This window comes from Ptychodera flava, chromosome 2 (genome assembly GCF_041260155.1).
Source record: "Ptychodera flava strain L36383 chromosome 2, AS_Pfla_20210202, whole genome shotgun sequence".
Lineage (NCBI taxonomy): Eukaryota > Metazoa > Hemichordata > Enteropneusta > Ptychoderidae > Ptychodera > Ptychodera flava.
Genome location: NC_091929.1, coordinates 14299227 through 14321848, shown reverse-complemented (window position 1 = coordinate 14321848; position 22622 = coordinate 14299227). Strand labels below are relative to the sequence as shown.

Here is a 22622-nt window from a genome sequence, read left to right as displayed (position 1 = left end):
CACATGTGGAAAGGAACTAGTGTTTTCGTCCAATGTTTAGACGTACACAATTTTGAGTAAGGGTAACTAAGGAAAAAAAGTGATCGTTTAAGTAAATATCCTCTATTTATAAATTTTTGCATCTTATATCTCAGTTTACATCAGCATGACGTTCGAGCAAGCTTAACGGTGACAAGAATGGAATATCACTTTTTCCTAAAAATGTAAATCTCGAAAACATTCTCGACGAAAATAGTACTACCCAGGGGAAAGAACGTCACGCAGTTATTCTCTGACCTGTTTTTATCAAAATACTGAAAAATACGTTGAGTCATCGCTTTGAATCACCACATTAAAATTTCTCACAGGATGTGTGGCGAGAAAAATAAAATATCTCTTTTTATCTTTATCCTCCACAAAGTGACACCATTTTGGCGCGCATTTTACCTTTGGAGTCTACTCTCTACTGAGTAACAACTTTACAGTTGTATTATCTTGCTATTCTCCACGCAAGGCAATTAAATTTTACAAATCTTCGTCATTTCCAAGGACAGTCAGTGCGATGGGAATTGAAGGGTGTGAAGATTGATGTGTGTCAAAAAATCATTCAAATAGACAAGTTCTTACACACTCTTAACAAAAGCTAGACCATATCCTCTATATGATAGAAATTCGTGTCATTTTAATCCGCGGCAGCTTATCTTTCTTTATATACAAAGGATGGAGACTTTGTTCTCCGTATGGTAGCAAGCGCCACAAAAGTGATAGATTAAAAATTTTGCTAATCTTTCCCCACTGTCGATTTAAACGATCTCTTTCAAAATCTGGAGTAAAACTCAGGGGTCACTTTGCCGATTTTGATACCAGAGAAACACATTACGTAAAATTTGCCTATATATTTGACATTAAAAACGGCCTCTGATATGTATGTCATCTGTATGGCAACAATAAGTTTTTGATTTTGTCAAAAACAAACTGGTGAAAATCAAGCTTCATTTACTCCAGGGATGTCAAGTTGAGTCTCAAAATACTTGTAATGAATCATCACTATCTGCAGGCCGGCACTGGAGAAATGTAGAAATTTGAGATTACAATTTTCTGTCCCGATGGGTATTCTATCTTAAATTTTAAAAGGTGACGTGTCACTACAGCTAACCAATACTTCATATGAGGAGCAATATTCATTGCATTTATTAATGCGTTGTTTATCATGTTACAGTGTAAACTCGACCCGTTTCTCAAACAAAGACTCATCGTTATTTCGATGTATTGACGAAATGTGTGTACTTAAGTCTAGCAACGGATATAGCCAAGGGATAAATTGGTTAACCTACCGTTGGAAAAAGAGAAATTCCTGTTTCAATAGAACAAGTATAGAGAAGTAAAAGCCAAGACATAAACAGCTACCTGCCTGCGTTATTTTGCACGTAAATCGTCAGATTTGCAAACTTTGTCTTATCCAAACCATTTCAGTACCAATGCATAAATTGACTAAAATGTCAAATTGATGTCAGTGACACAAAAATTGCACTTTGGTTAGTTTTCTATGAGCGCCAGATCTACACATAATTTTCATGGTGTTAGTATTTTCTTTTCATTTTCTGCGTCAACAAGGGTTTGGGGCTCAAATGATGAATATATTTGGTATTCAGAATTATAAATGGCCGTGAATCCCCGCTTCCCAACACGTACCACGGGAAAATATCATAATAACATGTGTATCTTAGGCCTTTCTGGTCGAGGTCAACCCTTAGTCGTTTTAGTCTTAAGAATTTTTTTTATAAAAAATACCGAAGTGACGTCAGAATAAGACTAGACTTCTCAAGTCATGTTTATGACTTATCTGTTGTCGTACATTCGTCTTTGTTCATTGAAATGTAAAGGGAAAAACACAGACATGTGAGACAGTGTGCAACATCTGTAGTTGCTAGGTCTGGAAAATACTTATTTTGACGCTTCAGTTTTCCAAGGTAGATACAAATTGCCGCGAGAGATGTGACATTGTTATTGTTCCCATTTGAGCGCTCAAGTGATTGTTGCCATGGAAGCGGTTCACACAACGCATGAGTGATTAGATGTCTTTCGCTAAGATACGGAATAAATAGAAATTGTCAGGAACGACGAAACAATGAACTGAAAGGAATGGGGCACTGTGCTGAGATTGTGCGAACTGCAAACATGTTGACACAAGTGTTTCTTGTTGTCGCGTCCAGTGTATGTATGTATGTATGTATGTATGTATGTATGTATGTATGTATGTATGTATGTGTACGCAGGCAGGTAAGAAGGTATAGTACGTATAAATATTGTATATCAGAGCGTATTCTCATTTTTGACGGTATGTTATGTGTTTGTATTTCAGCGACAACTGGATCTACACTAAATACTATAACATGATAAAGATGATGGAACATGATAAAGTGGTTTTGATTGATAAAACAGTCTATCGCGTCTTCCAATGTGTACTCAAAGAGAACAACACGTCATAATGATTCAAACAGGTATGTGTCACCGCGCCGCGGCTTTTGAGTCTTGCTTCTGATACATGTCATTAAGTTTTAACGTATGATGTGTAATCGGAGTGGGGAATGGTTTAGCCTGTAGAACTAGCTCTGAAAACAGAAAGACACTTTCGATTCTTCGTGAATTTTGAGTGTTGAGCCTCCTAAATGAAGTGATAGTATATATCTCTCTCACCTTTATCAACTAGCCGTCGATTCCGCGTGACTCTTTCAGTTCTGACGTCAAACCTTTGGAGATAAGGTTACCCAAGGTGTGTAATGCGTCCAGCAATTAGTGATATACAAGCTAATGGGAATGAGCTGTTGCAAATCTATCGATAATGTCCGTGTCTTGAACTCTCTGATACACTGTTAAGTGTCACTCACTGAACGTGAAATCATTTGTGTGACTCACAAGTTAGCAATTGTCTCCAGAGGGCGCAATGTGCGTACGCATGGATCACTGTGTCGGACCTTTAACAAAGATTGACGGCTTTACCTGCTTTCTGATTGTCACTTTTAGATTAATCGTCGCAGTAACCGAAACCATAAAATCACGTGTGTATACAATTGGAATTACAATATATTATTCTTTTTAATATTTCGCGTTATTTACGATCTAAAATAATATAAAAACACCCGAGGCTGTTAAAAATTAGCATAGTGTAATTACAGCAAGCGCAATCCTGTTGCTATGGTATCGAACAAAATTAGAGCTATTCACTTTGAATTATGAACATCTGGTTAATGTTCATCAATTTCGTAATTTTGAAACACTGCACGTTGATAATCACTATTTCGAAAGCTTGAAAATAGTAATTTAGTTTATCTCAAGGATTTTAATTTACATATTTTTAATTTTCACTATCATCGAATTATTCGATTTGATGATTGCTGCGCCAGTACAAAGACAAACAAGCAACAAAACCTCAGAATGCAACGAACGATTACACCACACAGGCCGTTCGGTCGTTGCTCTCTATCGACGCTAAATCTTTGACCAAAAACCTGCTGTAAATTAAATCAATGGCACCAGATCATGGTGTATAATCGACGTCTATCGAAAATATTCATCGAAATATCCGCTATTTATATGTGTGTATGTATGTATGTATGTATGTATGTATGTATGTATGTATGTATGTATGTATGTATGTATATATGTATGTATGTATGTATGTATGTATGTATGTATGTATGTATGTATGTATGTATGTATGTATGTATGTATGTATGTATGTATGTATGTATGTATGTATGTATGTATATGTATGTATGCATGTTTTTATGTATGTTTTTATATATGTTTTTTATGTATGTATGCATGTATGTATGTGCGTACATACATGTTTACGTATGTATATGAGTCTATGTACGGCCGGAGGAAGTAAGCACGGGAAGGATGGATGGATGGATGGATGGATGGATGGATGGATGATGGATAGATGGATGGATGGATGATGGATAGATGGATGGATGGAAGGATGGAAGGACGAGTTAAAGGATGGATGGGTAAATTGATTGAGGGTGTGATATGGGTGGTTAATGGCTGCCTAAGACGTACGATCATTGGACGTTAACTAATACTGTCGATTTAGTCGACTGATTTTTCAGCAGAATTTTATTAATCTTAAAAAGTCATCATTTTAAGATACCGTTTGAATATGCTTTACTTGAAAGGATATCAATTCCAAAAAGTATTAATGAGTCTTAGGCATGCGCAAACACTCCTGCACGGTGAAATGTAGAACTCAATGACTAAAATGAGTGTTGATAGAAAGGAAATATTACGGCTCAAAATTAAAATATTGACGGTATATCTGCAAATTACTCTCAATTGCACAGACAGTAGTTGTTCTTTAATATGGTAGTTTTAGAATGTAGTCAAAACGTATCGCGAGACACGACTATGACACGACTGTATAAGGCGTGTTACCAGTCTCTGTCATGTGAAGTATGGGTTTGCCGCTCAAATGTATGGAGTAGAGAAATAACGCACATCATTTTACCGATAGTTGAAAATCAAATTAGCCGCCATTCTCTGTGAATATAAATTTATGCGTGGCAGTCTTTTTCATTCTTAGCGGCTTCAGAAATGGGTCGCCAGGAGATGTAGACCAGCGAAGAGTGCATGACTTTGACGTGCATCTGAAGCTCACTAGACCCCAATCTGCATTGAGAAAACAATTGGGTTTTCTTTGTGGCATCCCTGGTTTTGTGTGCTACTTGATCCCCCCCCCCCCCCCCGTCCGGCTCGACTGTGAAAATTCATAGGTATATTTAATGTCGGCTTAACTTCAGTATTTATTGCCGAATTCGACCAGCAGTTTTTCAGCAGTTTCGTTGTGTCCGCTACGCGGGCGCGGTGATCGCGCAACGCATTGTACGACAGGACATTCTCAAAAAAACTATACTGCTACTTTTCCATTGACATTCGACTAGAAAAGGTGTAAAATGATAAGGTTTCACAAGATAACGGGGAGTTAACTTTTCGTGCATCGTACACGTCGGTATTGTTAAGACGCTCCGCGTTCCGGACAAACCCTCCGCTGTACAACGTATTCGGACATAAATGCCGGTATTTTGTGAATGACCTATTATGTTGCTCATTCCTAATTTCGGACGCATTACTTTTAACTTTTTATCTCAAAAACCAACAACGAAATATTTCAGTGGTTTAAATTATGCAAGAGGAAATTAAAGATTTGTTCCTCTCATAGGCCGCCTTTATTTTTGCTTGCCTATTTAAATTTTTAAAAGTGCTTGAAAATATTTCATAACTTCTTCTGCTTTGCACAATTTCTCAGTGCCTAGTATCTTATTACTCCAAAACATACATTTGGTTCAGTGCTTGACCTTTGACCCAATACTTCTTGACAATATAGAAAGTATCGCCACAGTGCTCGTGTTGTCTCAGTAGATTTTGTGGTTAAAGCAGAATAAAAAATACGTGTGTTTCCGGTAAGATGCTTCCGAAAATTAGGCTAGGTAGGTCGCTGATTTTTTGTTTGTTTGTTGGTTGCTTGCTTGCTTGGTTGAGTACCATTAAGCACGGCAAATTTAAATTTACTGTATTTACTCGATTTGTTTTTGAAAATATGGTCGGTCGGGTTATGAGAGACATACATTTTCATTTTGCCTTAAGACTTTATTATCAACATTTCGCGCGTATTTCCTTCCGTTGGTATCCGTGCAACGACGAACCGTATTTATCGTCGGGGAAATGTACTGTTATCTTACCGAGAAATAAATTTCATATCTCTTTCTTGTCCCCGATTGTTTTATTTATTGTATTTTATTGGTACCTACGAGTTTCATTCAGAAGAACAGCATCTACAGACCTATCGGTTGTCTAATAATTTAATACATTCTAGTCTATAGGCCTTTGATATCACTTGATGCCTATGTTACAGCCACGCAGGCTTATGTAAGATAGTGTGTCAACGGGTGCATTCATGATGGAGGCCGAGACACTTTTACCAAGTGCTTTTGAAATATGATTGGTTGTCGGGAAAAGACGAGTAAAATAAAGGTTTACAAGGAAAATGCACGGCAAAATTTTGTGAGCCTGACTCAGGCCATGATTATTCCTTTTACAGTTTGTCTTCAATAGCGGTGGTTCATACTTTGATAATAAACATAATTGTGTACAAAATAATATTTCAAAGCTCTATAAGATGTGTGTAGAATACTAGGCCATTTAAAGAATTTCTTTGTCTGCCGTCCTTGGATATTTGAAAAACCTACCAGCCAGCCAGAAAAATAATAAACACAGCAAAAACACACGTGTATAACATGAACTCATTTTTATTTGGTTTCTTCTGGAAAAATAATAATTTTGTTTGTAATAGTGTTAACATGGTACTGTGTTTGTTTTCTTAATTTTATCTGAAAACCTACCAGCACGATGACGGCAAACAAAGGATTCATTTAAAGCGTCCTAGAAGCAGTTATGTGTCTGTCTACTGTCGACAGAGGAATTATAGGATTAACAAAATATCAAAAGTGCCCTTTTTGTTGCCAGCGCTTACATCGCTACTAAAATATGCTGCTGTCTGCATCGCCCTTTGTGTTCGCTGAGTGATATTTACAACATGTATGTATTTACTCACCGCGTCATGTTTGCCACGTTCGCTCAGATAAGCAAAGATTGTAAGGCATTCATTTTGTTGGGCGAACAGCGGTCACGATAAAAAACACCCGGCAAGTCAAGATTTTTGTGGACCATTGTGATTCAAATCTCCGAAGCAGACAGTTCACTCCAGATTGGAATTCAACAGAATGACACTTGTTGAGCATGTAACATATGGGTCCAGTCGACCTAGTTACTGTGTCGCGCGACACAATCATAGCGTCACACACTGAAACTCTATAGCTATGATTGCGCGCCACATCATCAGCAGAATTTCCGACAGTCTTTACCGCAGATAGCCATATTTCACACTCGTAAACATAGAAAGTGCACATCAAATATTCCTATAAGCAACAGATGATGTGTAGGTAGTTGTATCCTGCTTACCTTGGATGTTGGTACCACATACGTTGCTAGAATTGATCAATTCATGTCCCCATGCGGCATGCGGGCGGAACAGGTTGTGAAACGAATAACCGGGAGACAGCTAGGCCCTCATGTGGTCGTCTCTATGGCAACGGGAGAATTCCACATTGGGTTGCTACACTTATCAATCAGGTCGTGCTAATTTTAACATACAACACGGAGCATCAGAATACCAAACTAGCGGAAAAGTTTAGTTAACAGTGAAAACCTGCCATCAACCGGGAAGCATTGTTTTGGCATATTGATCCAAATAAATCAATACCCCTTCATTGGTTCGTATTGTCTTTTATTGATTTTAGCACAGTTATTTTTAGATGACGCCCACTCACTGCGTATATCGTTGAGGTCGAGTGGGGGCGCTATACGCTACTCGTGAATAACCTTTCAAGCGTTGATGGAGAAATTTGTAAAAGATCTATATACGCTGTCTTCGATATGCACGAACTTTAAAAACATAATGAAGTATTTTTATGTCAATGAAATATGATAAAGCGTTTTATACATCCGAATACTCCTGTCCGATCCTAACCTGTTGCAAATTCTGACACTTTTCCATCCTATATTTAACAAAACACATATTTCCCATAGCACAATATCTGTAACTTTAATTTTTGCGAAAATGTCGTCGTTTGTCCCCAAATCTGGCATATAATTTTACACCGTTCACTGTGGTATGTCGGAATACGAAGGACCAGCCTGGGGTAACAACATATTCTGTACACTATACAATGCTATAATGGACAATTATATCATACCAGTATATTGATGATGCAAATACTGCGATCTGATTGGTCGCGATGTGAAAATAACGGCGCTATATTCGCATATAGCACGGTTGGAAAAGGCACGAGCTCTCAGGTAGAAATAATCTCACTTTGACGTTTCACGACAGACTTTCAATTTAATATTATTTTATAAAAGCAATACATCCTTCAACTACGGGTATACCACTCTATTTTGATCAGTTCACCCCATTTATGCACTCACTAATGCTCGTGCACATATGTCCGAATCGTTAACTGGTCAAAATCTCGTGGTATGCAATCGCTGGGCGTGGTTTCTCTTTGAACTATATGTTAGTCTGGACTACAAAAGGTTCTGTTGTCGACAAGAACATTGGAGCTTCCACACACAGACAAGTAAAACGTCAAGCGTATTGACGTACTTAACTTTAGGAGTAGAGGATGACGAAGTGTATTTTAGAAAATGAATAATACACAGAACGCTACAGCCAAAGAGCGTTAAGTCAGCCAATCCTTTATAGAATTTTTCAACCATCGTCAAAGTTTATAATTGTTCTTCATCAACTGCTCATGTGCAAACAGAAAATACTAGTAAATATTCATAGATTTCTTCAAGTACTAAGAGATTCCGGGCTAGTGATAGTTTTAATCCTCCAAATACTTTTTCATTTTGAGACATTGTAGAAACTTATTTCCTATAGCTTTCCCATCCTTTGTATTTTATCACCCTGACTAGAAGAAGTAGTGTTCTTTGAGTAAGTATCGTAAATTATATTTTTGAAAGTAAGAAATAACGTAGACATCCAAAGTGCTCTGGAAAGGGAAAGAAAGCATGGATAGCCGGTGAGAAATCGCAGCGCCCTCATCGTCATGTACAGTAAGAGGGGCACTCCGGCAATGCTACTTTTTTCGTATTTTCGTCTCTTTGATTCAGTTGACTAGGGTAAAATTGTCATTTTACACATCACGCATTTTGTAAACGAATAAATCAACCTTCCTGATGTTGCTGGCGCTATCACGTCCTTCTCAGCTCACAGTCCCCCACTACGCATTCGCTCTCATGACAGAAACATCAAGAAAGACAATCACCATGCAGCTGAAATTGCTACATCGTAAAGATCAAAGGTCACGACTGTAATTTTCATCGGGTGTTTGTAATAGAGAAACCTTACAAAAATAGCTGCAGATTTAAGTAGTCAGGGAGGGGTGCGACAGAGTCTCATACACGACCCTCATGTAATTGGCCACACTGAGTAGTAATTATCCACGGTATTTGTTTTTCACTTGGATCGTAAGGTGTCTTCAATGTATGTTTGTACTATTATTGTTGCTATCACATGCGTATAATCGACATTTTCGATATTTCACATGATCAGTATGAATTATGATACGTTGAATTGGTCAAATTTAGGCTTCGTGAAGAACTTATTTGTTGGGATGGATTTTATATATAGTTGTTGCATTCTTTCAAAAATGAAATAGTAATTATAAAACGTGATGGAGTAACGCTGACGTTCAGAGGTAAGTGACACCATGTATTACTATTTAAATTGTTGTATTCTGGAAACTCTTTGGCTAAAGAGAGTTACACACAGAACTGTCCTATATACAGGGGCAGCCAAAGAGCCAATTTTGAGAAATTGTACCACGAGGTATTTACATATTCGAACAACGTAGATTAAGATGGGAAAATAATAGGTATTTGAAACTTCACCAAAAAACTCCCTCGCGCATAATGCACCCCATCGCCACTTCTGACCTCTAAATTTTTCCTATCTCCATTTCCCTCTTCTCCAGGACCTGTATCCTATTCCCAATTTCAAAACTTACCACGCCATTACGCCGATAAAAACTCCAACTGCCGCTCTTTAGAATAAGTCTTTCCTCTCCCCTATCGGCAAACTCCAAAAAATCAACGGAATCGTACTCTTTGCCGGCGTCCACCCATCGTCGGACTTTTTAAAGTTGCCTGCTGAGAAAGAGAATATCATTTCCCTACGGGAAAAATGCCTGCCCGCCCGTTCCCGTCCATTTCTACTTCAAATAATTCTGTACCCTCTCGCCGAGATATCGCTCAAGAGCAGTCCTTGCTTGAATAAATTGTTTGTCGGCTTCAAATGTAAATACCTTTGCAGAAAGAATGTTAATTCGTTCAAACTGAGCGTGTGCCTATGAGAAGTAGGACTAATATAATCTCGATGCCATGTGTATATAACTTTCCTAGACAGAGAGCCGGGCCAATCAGCCGTGGCTTTAGTCTGTTAATGTTATCACCATGCAAATACGGGGAAGACACGTTAAAAGGCGTACCCGGTCAAATGAAGGCATGTTTTTCTGAAACATGTTAGTCTTGTAACATTAGGCGGGAAGAGTCAACCTAAATGACGTGATAATGACGTCATTGGGTATAGTATCAATTACAAGATTTACTCCCGTCTAAAAGATATATACAGTCTTACAAATTAACTATATTGACACCACGATTCAATCCAAAATTTAGATTGTCTTCTTACCTTCGTGACAACGAGATTGTTAATCTGCGTTACAAGAATGTAGCGAAATCCCCAGTATCGCAAGTCCCCAGCACGCCTTGATACGTTGGATGCGCCTCGGTGACAGATATTCGGACTTTCAAACTTTACATAATTCTTTCTGATCTACCACTTGTGAGGGTTCATTTTAAAGCTCTTTGTGTAAGAAAACTTTTCACCGGCTTCCTTTTACGAAAATCTACAATTTCATTTTTCTCCATGGAGTTAACACGGGGATGGCGGTCATTTTGAATTTCAAATATCGCAAAATGTTGGGCTTCTCTGGTACAAAAATTTGCACGGTGGACCCCGATTTTTATTTTCCATTTTGAAAGAGAATGGTTGAAATATTCCTTTAGGAAATTTTGAGCAAAAGTTTAGGTCTTTCATATTCCAGGATTATTCATTCATTCATTCATTCATTCATTCATTCATTCATTCATTCATTCATTCATTCATTCATTCATTCATCCATTCGCTCATCCATCCATCCATTCATCCATCCATCCACCAATCCATCCATCTATCCATTCGTTCATTCATCCATCCATCCATCCATCCATCCATCCATTCATACATACATAAATACATCCATCTAATCAATCATCATTCATCCATCCATCTACCCATCCATCCATCCATCCATACATATATCCATCTAATCAATCACCATCCAATTCCTCAACTACTCGCTCGCTCATTCATTCATTCATTCATTCATTCATTCATTCATTCATTCATTCATTCATTCATTCACCATTGTCGCTCATTACGTCATTCAAAAATATATTCTACCAGTCATTTGAAGGTAGATCCTTGATAACGGGTAATATACAACGAGAGTGTCGTCCAAAAAGGGCGACCTGCCTGGTTTTTTTCCGGAACTATGAAAAACTCTTGCCTTGCAGAGCATGACGTATCCACTGACCTTTTTATCTTCTGTCTGTCTCTCTGACATCGGTAGATAACACTTTTTGACCTAAATTACCGACGGCTGTGGAGTACTTCACTAAGCCTGCCAATCTCTTGTCACAACTGGTAACATAATCGCGATTCTCACTTTATCACATGTAAAAATGTTTAAGTTTGAATAGAAATTTGTACGGTAGTTCACATCAAAAGTCGATAGAAAACGCAAATTGAATGTGCTGTTTTGTATAAATACTTTGATCTTATTGTATAATGGTCGGAGATGTTTTTGTATTAAATGGTAATCGTGACGTAAATGCAGCAGAACATATTATGGACGAGATTAGAATAGCATCATTCTTGACCTCGTTATGACGTGTCGTTTGAAGAAAACGTCCTGCAAAAACGTTTTAAGGCAGTACGTTTCTCGATATTTTGCCTTATAAGCATTTGCTCAAACTTTCCCCTCCGAAGATTTCAACCGTTCTTTTGTCAAATGGAGCATAATAATTAGAGGTAGGCCTAACTGTGCAAAGTTTGATACTAGAAGACAAATTACCTTGTAATATTTACCGAAATTCGATATGCAAAATGGCCGTCATCCCTGTGTGAACTCTATGAGGAAAAATTAAATTTTTGATTTCAACAAACTAAGACCGCGAAAAGTTAACTTAATCCAAGAGCTTAAAAATGCCCCTACTCCCCCCACCCCCCGAAACGGTAGACCAGAAAAGAATTGTAAAAATTTGAGAGTCCGAATATCTGTCCTCGAGACGTATTCTCCCTAAATGCTGATCCTGTTCGACTTGCTTTAGTCTTAAAGGCGAGTCTCCTAAGTTTTCCACCCAAAACTATGAATGGGTGAGGAGAATTCACTGGTCGATCATACGAAGAAAGCGGGTGTAGAAGCTTGTGCACATGATCCTGGAACACGTGGAGCCCAAGTTTCAAATTACTGTGTTCATATCAGGACGACATATTCCCTCCACAGGCACAAACCTGTCGGCGATCACAATCTGAGACAAGTACAATATTTGGTAGAATATGATCCATAACTCTTGAAATTTGCATTTCTGGTATTAGAGTTTCTTCAAACGCGGCTACAAACACATCATTAGCTACTCTTCGGGATAGTCTGTTCAGTCGTCCTCAAAGCACTCCTTGAGCTGCTCATTGCGAAGCATCAACAGTCAAGAATTTCCAAGATCCACATTTCAGATCCCCTTCAGCAGAATACCACTAAGCAATGTTTAGGTAGAATTCCCTTTCAAAAACACCTTTACCGCCATATCAACACGTCATAATATCCTTCTACACTTGCAAATGATACAATCATAAGAGTTCTTAACGCGATACGCCATAGTTTTCGATAGTTACTCTGTCTGAAAACAAGCTTCCTTCTTAAAACTACTTATGTGTGGATTGATATCGATTACTGTATTTGAAACATATTGGTCTAAAAGGAAAAACCCTGTACTGTACTGAACACATTAGGTGATTTCTAGATTCTAGCCATTTTTATGTAACATTTGTGTTTACGTGATGGAGAAAAAACTGCGAGTTTAGAAGGCAACTAAGCATTAAAAGCTTTTGTCAATGAATCCAAAAAGAGACAATATATGAGGACATAACATGATGTGCGGGGTGAGAATTTGTCGGCGAAAGTGCTTAAATGCGAAGACAGGCGTGTCATGTGATTTCAAAACTTCTGAGTATCATTACACATGCTGAAAGAAAAGTGGGAATAACAGATGTTTGCAACGAACGACCTCTACCTGACCTCAATTCCTGCAATCCGAGGTTGTTGAGAATGAGGGCAGGAGAATTACATGCAAACTTTGATTCTGACACATGAGAGGACGCCTAAAAAGGGTAACCCACTTACTTTATTACTAAGGATACTTTCTGCTATTAACCTTTTGAGCTATTGAGTAAAAATCAGCTCATAGCATTATATTGTATTATTAGCAGAGCTTCGAATCCACTAAAAGAGGAAATTTCAATATGGTATCACGTTTTTGACATTTAAGTGTATTGTATAGGGATCCCGGGGTCGGTTCTTCTGATTTGCTGGAGGTCAGACTAATAATTAACGGGCATATCGTTTATAAAATGGCCAGGGCTGTCAAATATCATTTATATTACACGTAGTGTGGAAGAGAATTTAGTTTTTGTACCGATAATTGTTGTTGAATAAATTGGTAAACGAAAAGCTCAATCAAATAAAATTAAAGTAAAAAAATTCTGGGAATTGATGTGAGAGCACTGAGCAATTACACATGAGTCATTGTATTTTCGTAGCTAAATAAGGAAATAAAACATGGGTAGGTACCATTCAATAAGACATGGCCTTATGACCTTTTTCGAGGTTAAACTGTTCTCGCCCCCGCCCCCTCCCATTCAATGCAGACAGAGCAGGCCAAAAGACCGTGATAAAAAGTTTAATAAGTTATGACGTCAGTAGGTTTTTTCTTCACATCAGGCCATCCTAAATGTTTAAAGACAATGACGATGAATCCATTAGTCAATGCTAGTCGATGATACCAGATATACAGTAAAATGTAACAGTTTATGAATCGCGAGATAAGTGTGTTTCACGGCCGTAAATTACCGATTACAGTTATTTTGTCGTTTCGATGTTTGGTGAAATTGTATTTTTTCTCAGGGAGTCTGTTAAATTATCGTGAATACCCTAACAAAATTCTATAGCCATACGGGTGACTGAATTAGTTGAAGCTATAAGAAGGGATATGCTAAGCTCTGTAACTTACAGATAGAACACACATTTTGACATATATTACGTGCTTATCTCCACAGGTTGCCTGAATGCAATGTGTAAATAAAAAGGTATTATGAATAAGATGATAAATAGTTCATTAAAACTTTCACTTCTTTCATAATGAGCCATCAAGAACACAAACACTTCACATTCATTGATCGACCAATACCAATCGTTATCAATCTTGTTTAAGATTGATAAGGTTAAACATTATATTATAGGCCCAAAATGAGATTATGTGCCCAAATATATATGCTTTTGAATCAGCACTTACACCAGTGTGAATATTGGAAGATGTAAACGTATTAACAAACTCATGCATGGATACTTATGAAGTATAGGCCAGAAAAAATCTATCAAACAATATAAGGTCAAGCCCTTCCCTACATGACGACAGAGGTAAACGTTTAGCGAAGCTAGACCAATTGTTGTTTATATTTAACGTATGTTGGATAGTGAAGCATGTATCTATAGTCAGTGCTCACTGGTTTTAAAACTTCTACGCATATGGTGCTTTCACGGGGGTTCGAACTCACAACGTACGGTACCTAGTCACCAAGCAGAGAAGCCACAGACAAAATCGCTCGGCCAACTCCCCAATCTCAACAAGATTGGTTTAATAACCGAGCTAAAGATGTTATACAATTTTCTGACTGCAACCTCTCCACACGCTGTATACCCGTGAAGGACTCACGCTCGTACGCTCACTATCACACACAAACTTTATCAAAGCAAAGCAATGAGACATCGCTTAAACTGAGCGAAAGATAGCCTCAAAGACTATTCTGTCCACCAGCAGAGCTATCAACCCAGGATAGAAAATATGGTGGTTTCACTGGGGTTCGAACTCACAACGTACGGTACCTAGTCACCTAGCAGAGAAGCCACAGACAAAACCGCTCGGATAAATCCCCAATCTCAAAAAGATTGGGACAGAAGACGCTCTAAAGTGGGATTCAGTTCTATCCTGGGTTTTTGAGAACGAGACCAGATTCTTCACACGCAAACCATTGATAATGACATGTGAGAAGATGCCTAAATGTGGGTATATCCGGCTCAAAAAAGGAATTATTGGCATCACAGGAATGAAGTTTAGAGTCAGTAGCATTGCTAGAGGTCTGCCTTCGTATACATCGGTTGATATTATCGAGAAAAATCAATGACTCAATATGAAGCCATGATAGCCCAATGGCTTTGTTATTAAAGATAAGATATGCTGGTAGTTTGCTTGGTTTTCTATTCTATCAAGGCATGACCCTTGGAAAAGAGAACATTTCAATAAGGTGTCATGTTTTTGACATTTAAGTGTATTTTAAAGGGGTTCTCGGTTGATTCCGAGTCCAGTTTGCCGGGGGACCTGAAGAACAATAGGCGTACAAACTATTTATAAAATGGTCAGGACTGTCAAATACGCATTACACTTATAGTGGAAGAAAACTACTGCATCTACTGAGAAAACAATTGTTGTCGAGCAGTTTCTTGGTAAGTGAAGAGCTTATTCAAGTAGAAAGGAAGTAAAACTATATTTAACGGAAATAGATGAACGAACATAAATGTAATTTGGCTTATGATTATGCCTTTGTGGCCAGCTGACGTAAAATGTTGGCGAGGTAAAATTGAATAACAAGTGGCCTGAGGGCCCTAGGGGAGTTTCACCTTTTCACACCTCCGCACCCATATTTAAATGCACGCAGGTTCACATTCACAATAATTTAAACATAAAGGGTGGAGGACACTCCATTGTAATGGAAAGGTTAAAAAGTTACGAATGATATCATTACACAAAGATTATTAGTGTCTGCAGATTTCATCCAATCCAGACAATCCTGAGTGTCGCAAGACATGCAAAATAGCGGCATTCGTTAATGCCAGTCCCTGGTTTTATCAAAGCCTAGACACAATCAGCCACCGATAATCCCTAATGAAAGACTTAAAGGAAGATGTTCATGAATCACGAGATTAGAATGTTCCACAGGCTCTACAGTCATCATTTCTGATTCTCATATTTTTGATATCTGATTTTCCCTTGTGGCAATCTTTAAAAGCGTGCTATCGATGAATATACGGTGAAGGCAAAGCTGGACGTAGGCGTGAGTCTCAGAGTAGATACAATTACCTTTTTCCGCTTATCCGAACTTTTCGAACTCCTAAATTGAAAAGTATTAAAGTCATTGAGCCCCTTGTAGATATCCTTGCAAAATTATACAGGCATACAAGTGACCCACTTGGTTTATTTTATTTGAAATTTAACTTACTTGAATTTTAATATATGCGCATATCTTTACGTGTTTGCATAATTCACTTAAAGTGTCTATGACATGCCAAAAATAACAACTTTTAAAATCAATCTCTATACCTTAGAGATAAGTTGTACCCATATCGGACATCGAGAGTTGCGCGCTGTAGATAGTTATAAGCAAGTAAAAGTTGCAGATGGATGTGTCCCCAAAGCCGATTCGGTCTACATTTTTCGCCTTTCCGAAGTTCACACAAGGTTTATCTAAGTATTTCACACCTCTAAAGCTCTCCTTGGAAATAACTGCATTGCGAGGGATTATGTTTACCCAACGACAATACGCCGAACAGATCACTCGGTATAACTTTTCCACTGTCGAGTTTGAGCAGTCACCTCATAAACGTTCAACCAGTGCCTCCTGTTTAGTTTCCGGTCATCCAGATGCAGCAACTCGTGACGAATCTGAAGATTTTCACCATGATCTTGTCGCTCAGTTTATGGAGGTAGGAAGAGACTCTGCATGGAGGTAGGGAGTATCTCAACGCTCATGTGTCACAATCCCGTCGTCACTCGACTGAAATGTTGTCAAAAGAATGACATACAAGGCCGTTTAGAAATAAATGATTTGTCGGGAGAAATTGAAAGTATGTTTGAGAATAATTTGATGGTTTTTTTTGAGCAAAAAACACACCAAAAACGTAGAGCTTGTGTCTTTCAGGTAATACTATTCTGTTCGAGATGAGAAAAAGTTGCATATATTGACACTTTGACTTATGTGCTTGCTAAATACCGTCAAGAACGTCGTCCTTTCACCCCCTTGGTTTGACCTACAGCCATTGTTATCAATAGCGATTGTGGTCCTGTTTACAAAAAATCAGAGTTAACAGGTGAAACCGAATGTATTGTAGCAATCTTAGATGCAACTAGGAATTGACTAGTTGCCATCCAGGGGAGGTGGGCATTGTTATGCTGAAATTGCGATAAAAACATCCGGTCATGGAATAGACAATTAATATATCCAGACACGAGGATATAATGATGCGACAACTGGAGACAGATGGTCTGACCGTCAAAAGTAGGACGTTTACCAATGCCACATGGGGGACGCAAGCTGCTTTTATCTTAACGGTCACTTATCCCCTCACGGATGACCTGCAAATAGCCACAACGTGATATTGTAACAGATAATTGACACCATGGCGGCCTTACTCTCTTTGTAAAATACTTCGTAAAATTATTTTCACTTCTAATGTTTCCTTCAAAAAGAAATTATATTTTTGATTAAGGTATAAATTTATTTAGGATTCAAAAACGAAGCCAGCGATAGCAACGTATCTTCAGATTGATGGATTTTGGAAATATCATACCGCTGTCTATTGAAGGGTCAAAAAAATGAGGCCACGGCTTTTTACTTCTCATCCGTTGAAGCCCAAGAACAAGCAAGTATCGTGAATTGCAATTATGAAGATACAATACTCGTAATATACTGTCTATGATTTCTTCTTCTTGCTGAATTATCAATTATGATAATGGGTTATACGATACAAGTCGATAATTGTCATTATGCATTTCGAAGAAAATGAACAGTACCACAGCAATTAAGTTTACAGACACTTTTCAGACATTGTGCGTGACTACTGATAATGTCAAAGTCGTCAACAGTTTGACAAAATGTATTTCATTATAAATAAGGATTTGTTTATCAAAGTTATGGTCAACCGGTTGTTGATTGACGCTCTTGTCAAGTGGTAGGTTAGTGAGTTAATAAAGCTGCATGCTTTCTTGTCTGATGCCCAGAAATGAAAAGGATTCATTGTAATTAAATGCTACTCCTTTTAAACGTTATGTTGACAACAAAATCAAGTCATGCGGGTGCAGCTTTGTCTGATAACACCATTTTGATTGCGTTTCACATATTTTTGAGTGATGAAGCACCTGAAATAAAATACAACCTCATGAGCCAATATGTAATCCGAGAGGAACTTGAACGACTCGACAACAATCAAAAGCAAAGACCGACGATCCTCACCGATAGAAATTGCATTCCTGTCCGTCATTACACGAAATCTTCACCCGTGGGCGTCGATTGCAATATGTCATTCATGGACACTGTGTGGGTGTTTGCAAGATAATTAGCACTTGCCCCCAGTTGCACGAACAAAGAAAAACTACCTTTTATCTTCTCAGAAAAATACACTGAATGGTGAAATCTGTAATAAGAACGGATAAAATAAATAAAAGCTGTTTCAGCAGTGTATATGAAAGCTGAATAGAATAGACCTATGTATACTTCTATACTTATTTGATACAGTGGGCATATCTGTAGAATGTAGTTCTATCTAAAGGCAACGAAAAGCAAATACAGTACTTAGAAGATATCTCAATATGAATAGAAGAACCATAGAATATTACTTGCAATGCAGTGTTGAAGCGCTTTCGAAACGTGGCAATCAGGGTAGAATTCTTTGTCTATTCTTGTAATATTTGACATGTCACAAACGTGGTTATCTAGATCTCCTGACTTTTTTTTTGGGGGGGGGGGAGATAGTGCTTCTGACAGCATTCCCTTCAGCTCAACAGAAAGAAAACATTTAAAGAGAATACAAACAGGGATATTGTCATTAGCGTGTCTGGTAACTAAGCATGACAAAAATTCTGAAGTTCCTGCAAAACAGGTAATGGTGACTCACTTCAGGCGTGCCGTAATCGCCAATGATCCTTTAGTATGGATGCCATGATATCAAGGGACGCTTGCGTCTAAATCACTGTAACTACAGCAGAGATGGTGACCAAACTGAACAAAGAAGGTTTTGAGATGACGACAGGTTACTTGGAGTCAATTATTAGCGTCCGTTCTTGTAAAGGTGGCATGTTCCTACTGTCAGATACAGTTTTATAGAATTAGATTACAAACCCAAACAACTTGTTGTGCAATATAAGTGTTCCTACAATTAACTGTTATCGTTCATTTGAGATGTGAATGTTATTAATTTCATTAAGTTTCATCAATATTCTCTCAACACCATCATATCATGTCCAGTAAGAGGGAGAGGGTCAGCAAGCATTTAATACATGGTGGGTGTCGCAACGGCTTATCCTGTGCGATTAGATATTGATTGAAGCTCTCTGATATAAATGAGTAAGCGAGAACTTAAACATTAATTTAATGGTTTCTGAAGAACTTTAAGATTTGGCCCTAGGATATGCGTAAATATGAGTAAACTGATGAGGGCCGTCACGGTATCAGACATGAAAACAAGTAGGGTCCTTTTGATAGAAAGTTAGGGTCCAGATATAAATATGATGATATTTTCAATATCACATTTCTCCTACAGATATGTATGTTTGGCAACATTTTTGAGAACTATGAGAACTCTGATGTACAATATAGTTGACACAGCTACCAGGTGACAAGCGTATTTAAAGCAAAGTCCATTCGAATTTGGACAAAACAAATGTCCTATATGTATACAGCCAGTTAGTCCCTCTACAATATTTCCCACAAAAAGCTAGTATGTTCTAAATAATGTTTGAACCAAAAAATCACCAAGGAAACAAGCGAAAATCTTGAAAATAATATATCAGTGTTTCAAACGAGACAAAATAAAAAGATACTGTAGAAATAACTGGCGACGCGCTGATCATTAACGTTTATTTGTGGCAAGGGCGAGAGGAAAGCCAAAAATTAACGGGCGAGGCTTGCCGAGCCCGTTAATTTGGCTTTCCTCGAGCCCGCGCCCACAAATAAACGTTAATGGTCAGAGCGGAGTCTGTTATTTCCATTATATTATCAGCGAACCCAAGAAAACCGTCAAAATTTCCGAAAATTTCAGGAGCGAACGACAACTGGGCCCCAGAAACTGAGCAATACGCGACGCACTGTCACGCGCGCTGTAAAAAAAATTGGCAAATCCGGAGATGTTTTCAGAAAAAAGTATCTCAACTTGACCTACAAGTGCTCCATTTTATTTTGCGATTGATTATGATTTACGTTTGAGCTGTAAAGTTACGATACTTTGAGTTGTTAATCTTATTATTCATATTCACGTGCATGTAAACAAACCATTACTGTGTATTTGTGGTCAGTCACGTGGTTCAGCTCGACCAATCAAAATGCGACGGGCAGGGCATGGTAATATAATATTCATTATACACAGTGACAGAAATCCTGACGGCCAATCTAATATTATGAGTGGAATTATAAAATAAAAACTGAAATAACAATATAAAAAATTGATACTAAATCAGTCAAGATGAGAACGTCACAATAAAACCATAGTACATAAATGTCAAATACAGTAATAGGGAATAGGAAATAATAATAATGTAGAAGCATCAAGCAACAATTAATTATTATCTATCGAGGAAGAGAGTTACTGTAAACTTTATATTTGGGACCTGAAAAAGTCAATGTTAAGATTTCTTTATGATATGCACTAATATTAGAATACACCGGGAAGTATATATATATATATATATATATATATATATATATATATCATCATCATTATATGTTTTATGGTTAGAAAATTCGGATAGTTTTCAGTCGGATTCGAACCCACAACATACGGCATCAGTCGCCTAGCTGAAAGGCCACAGACAGAACCAGTCGGCTAAATCTCCACTCCCAAAAAAGAGTGGTTCAATAGCCGGCTAAGTTGTTACATTTTTCTGACTGAGGCCGCTCAACACGTTGTAGAGTTCGTGAAGCACTCACGCACGCATGCTCACTATCATACATCGCACATACACACTTTATCGAAGCGAAGAAACGAATTTCATCGCTTTAACTGGGCGAACGATAACCTCGGGGACAATTCTGTCCACCAGCAGTGTTACCTACCCAGGGTAGAAAATTCGGATAGTTTTCAGTCGGATTCGAACCCACAACATACGGCATCAGTCGCCTAGCTGAAAGGCCACAGACAGAACCAGTCGGCTAAATCTCCACTCCCAAAAAGAGTGGTTCAATAGCCGGCTAAGTTGTTACATTTTTCTGACTGAGGCCGCTCAACACGTTGTAGAGTTCGTGAAGCACTCACGCACGCATGCTCACTATCATACATCGCACATACACACTTTATCGAAGCGAAGAAACGAATTTCATCGCTTTAACTGGGCGAACGATAACCTCGGGGACAATTCTGTCCACCAGCAGTGTTACCTACCCAGGGTAGAAAATTAAGTTTATTATTTTTATTCCTCGTTCCTCGCATACAATGGTCTTGCGGGAAATGTCAGTCTGAAAATTTTTCTCACTTAAGCTAGTCCTCAAGTAAACGTACGTGATTGAACTGAAAATGCTAACCATATACAGTGCTATGGAAGTAGTAAGGATAACCACTTAAATTAAATCATCCATGCATAAAAACTTCAGGATCTGTTTCTGTTATATTATTTTCACTTTACAGACGACACTTACATTTTTCATGATTACATTTAGAGGTATTTACCAAACTATCTATTTATACCAGGCCTGTTACTTAACGTTAAGAGCAACATCGCTTGCCAGTTGTGACGAATGAAAAGTGATAAAGCGTTATTACGATATCCGATCATAACGTCTTTATGCAATGGTCTGTCTTAAAATTTTAAATAGAATGCCCTCATGTAAGCATTAATTTCTCTTTATATTACTTTCGTAATAGTGTCATATACCTGAAACACATGAGCAATATTCTGAATAAAATTTCCATACATAAAGAGCTCTTGTTTGGTAATCGACAAGATACAAAGAACAGAAACCTAAAGGGTCCGATCGGCTTTTGTGGCGAACCACGTTTTTCTCACGTAATTTTAATATTTAAATTTTAGCGGCACTCTGACCTTGCATCTGGGTCAATAAAATTACTGAGAAGCACGGGAGATTGTAAACAGACGGCAGTGCCTGTTGAGAAGAAGCTGCGATTTTCTGGCGCGAAAGAACAGACGACAGTCCAGAGAAAGCTAATGACAGCCTAAGCGCAAGGCGGGAGCTCGCTTACATCGCACGAACCATGGGTATAGTCAGAAATTCAAAATCAAGCCCAGGGTAAGTTCTTAACGGCATGCATATTTCACAGTAGCACCTCATTTTTTACGCGCCTAATCAAATTTTCCCGCCTTCTGGAAAAGCGCGACGGTCGATCAAGAATGTGTCCCCTTCGTATATTCGGTAAGAAGGAAAAGTGATCCTGCAAACCGAGCGAAAAACGAATGACACGTTAACTGCAAATTTTGCGCGCGAAAGATTCTTGACTTGCACTGGGACTCGACAGAATGTCGAATGTGTGCAGAGACGAACAGCTGTTACACGGTGAGCCTTTACGCAGACGAAGGCAGTGAATTCCATTCTTTGATGCTCTAACACAGCGTTGCATTACAACTATTCCCTGCTAATGAAGTTC

The 22622-nt window shown here is 38.2% G+C and overlaps 3 protein-coding genes across 4 annotated transcripts in view; 2 read left to right on the top strand and 1 right to left on the bottom strand.

Moving 5' to 3' along the window:
- LOC139115380 (synaptotagmin-6-like) overlaps positions 1 to 7215 on the bottom strand; it is a 64919-nt gene extending 57704 nt beyond the window's left edge. Inside the window, exon 1 of one of the 2 annotated variants that reach the window (XM_070677450.1) lies at positions 7000 to 7215. The gene's annotated coding sequence lies outside the window, so the exon portion shown is untranslated. Of the gene's footprint in view, positions 1 to 2676; positions 2889 to 6999 lie in introns of those variants that run through there. The other variant, XM_070677466.1, reaches the window with a different exon arrangement.
- LOC139115422 (synaptotagmin-12-like) overlaps positions 1 to 22622 on the top strand; it is a 402617-nt gene that overhangs the window by 239303 nt on the left and 140692 nt on the right. The window lies entirely within an intron of this gene.
- LOC139115365 (synaptotagmin-1-like) overlaps positions 22107 to 22622 on the top strand; it is a 32159-nt gene continuing 31643 nt past the window's right edge. Inside the window, exon 1 of the mRNA XM_070677441.1 lies at positions 22107 to 22267. The gene's annotated coding sequence lies outside the window, so the exon portion shown is untranslated. The remainder of the gene's footprint in view (positions 22268 to 22622) is intronic.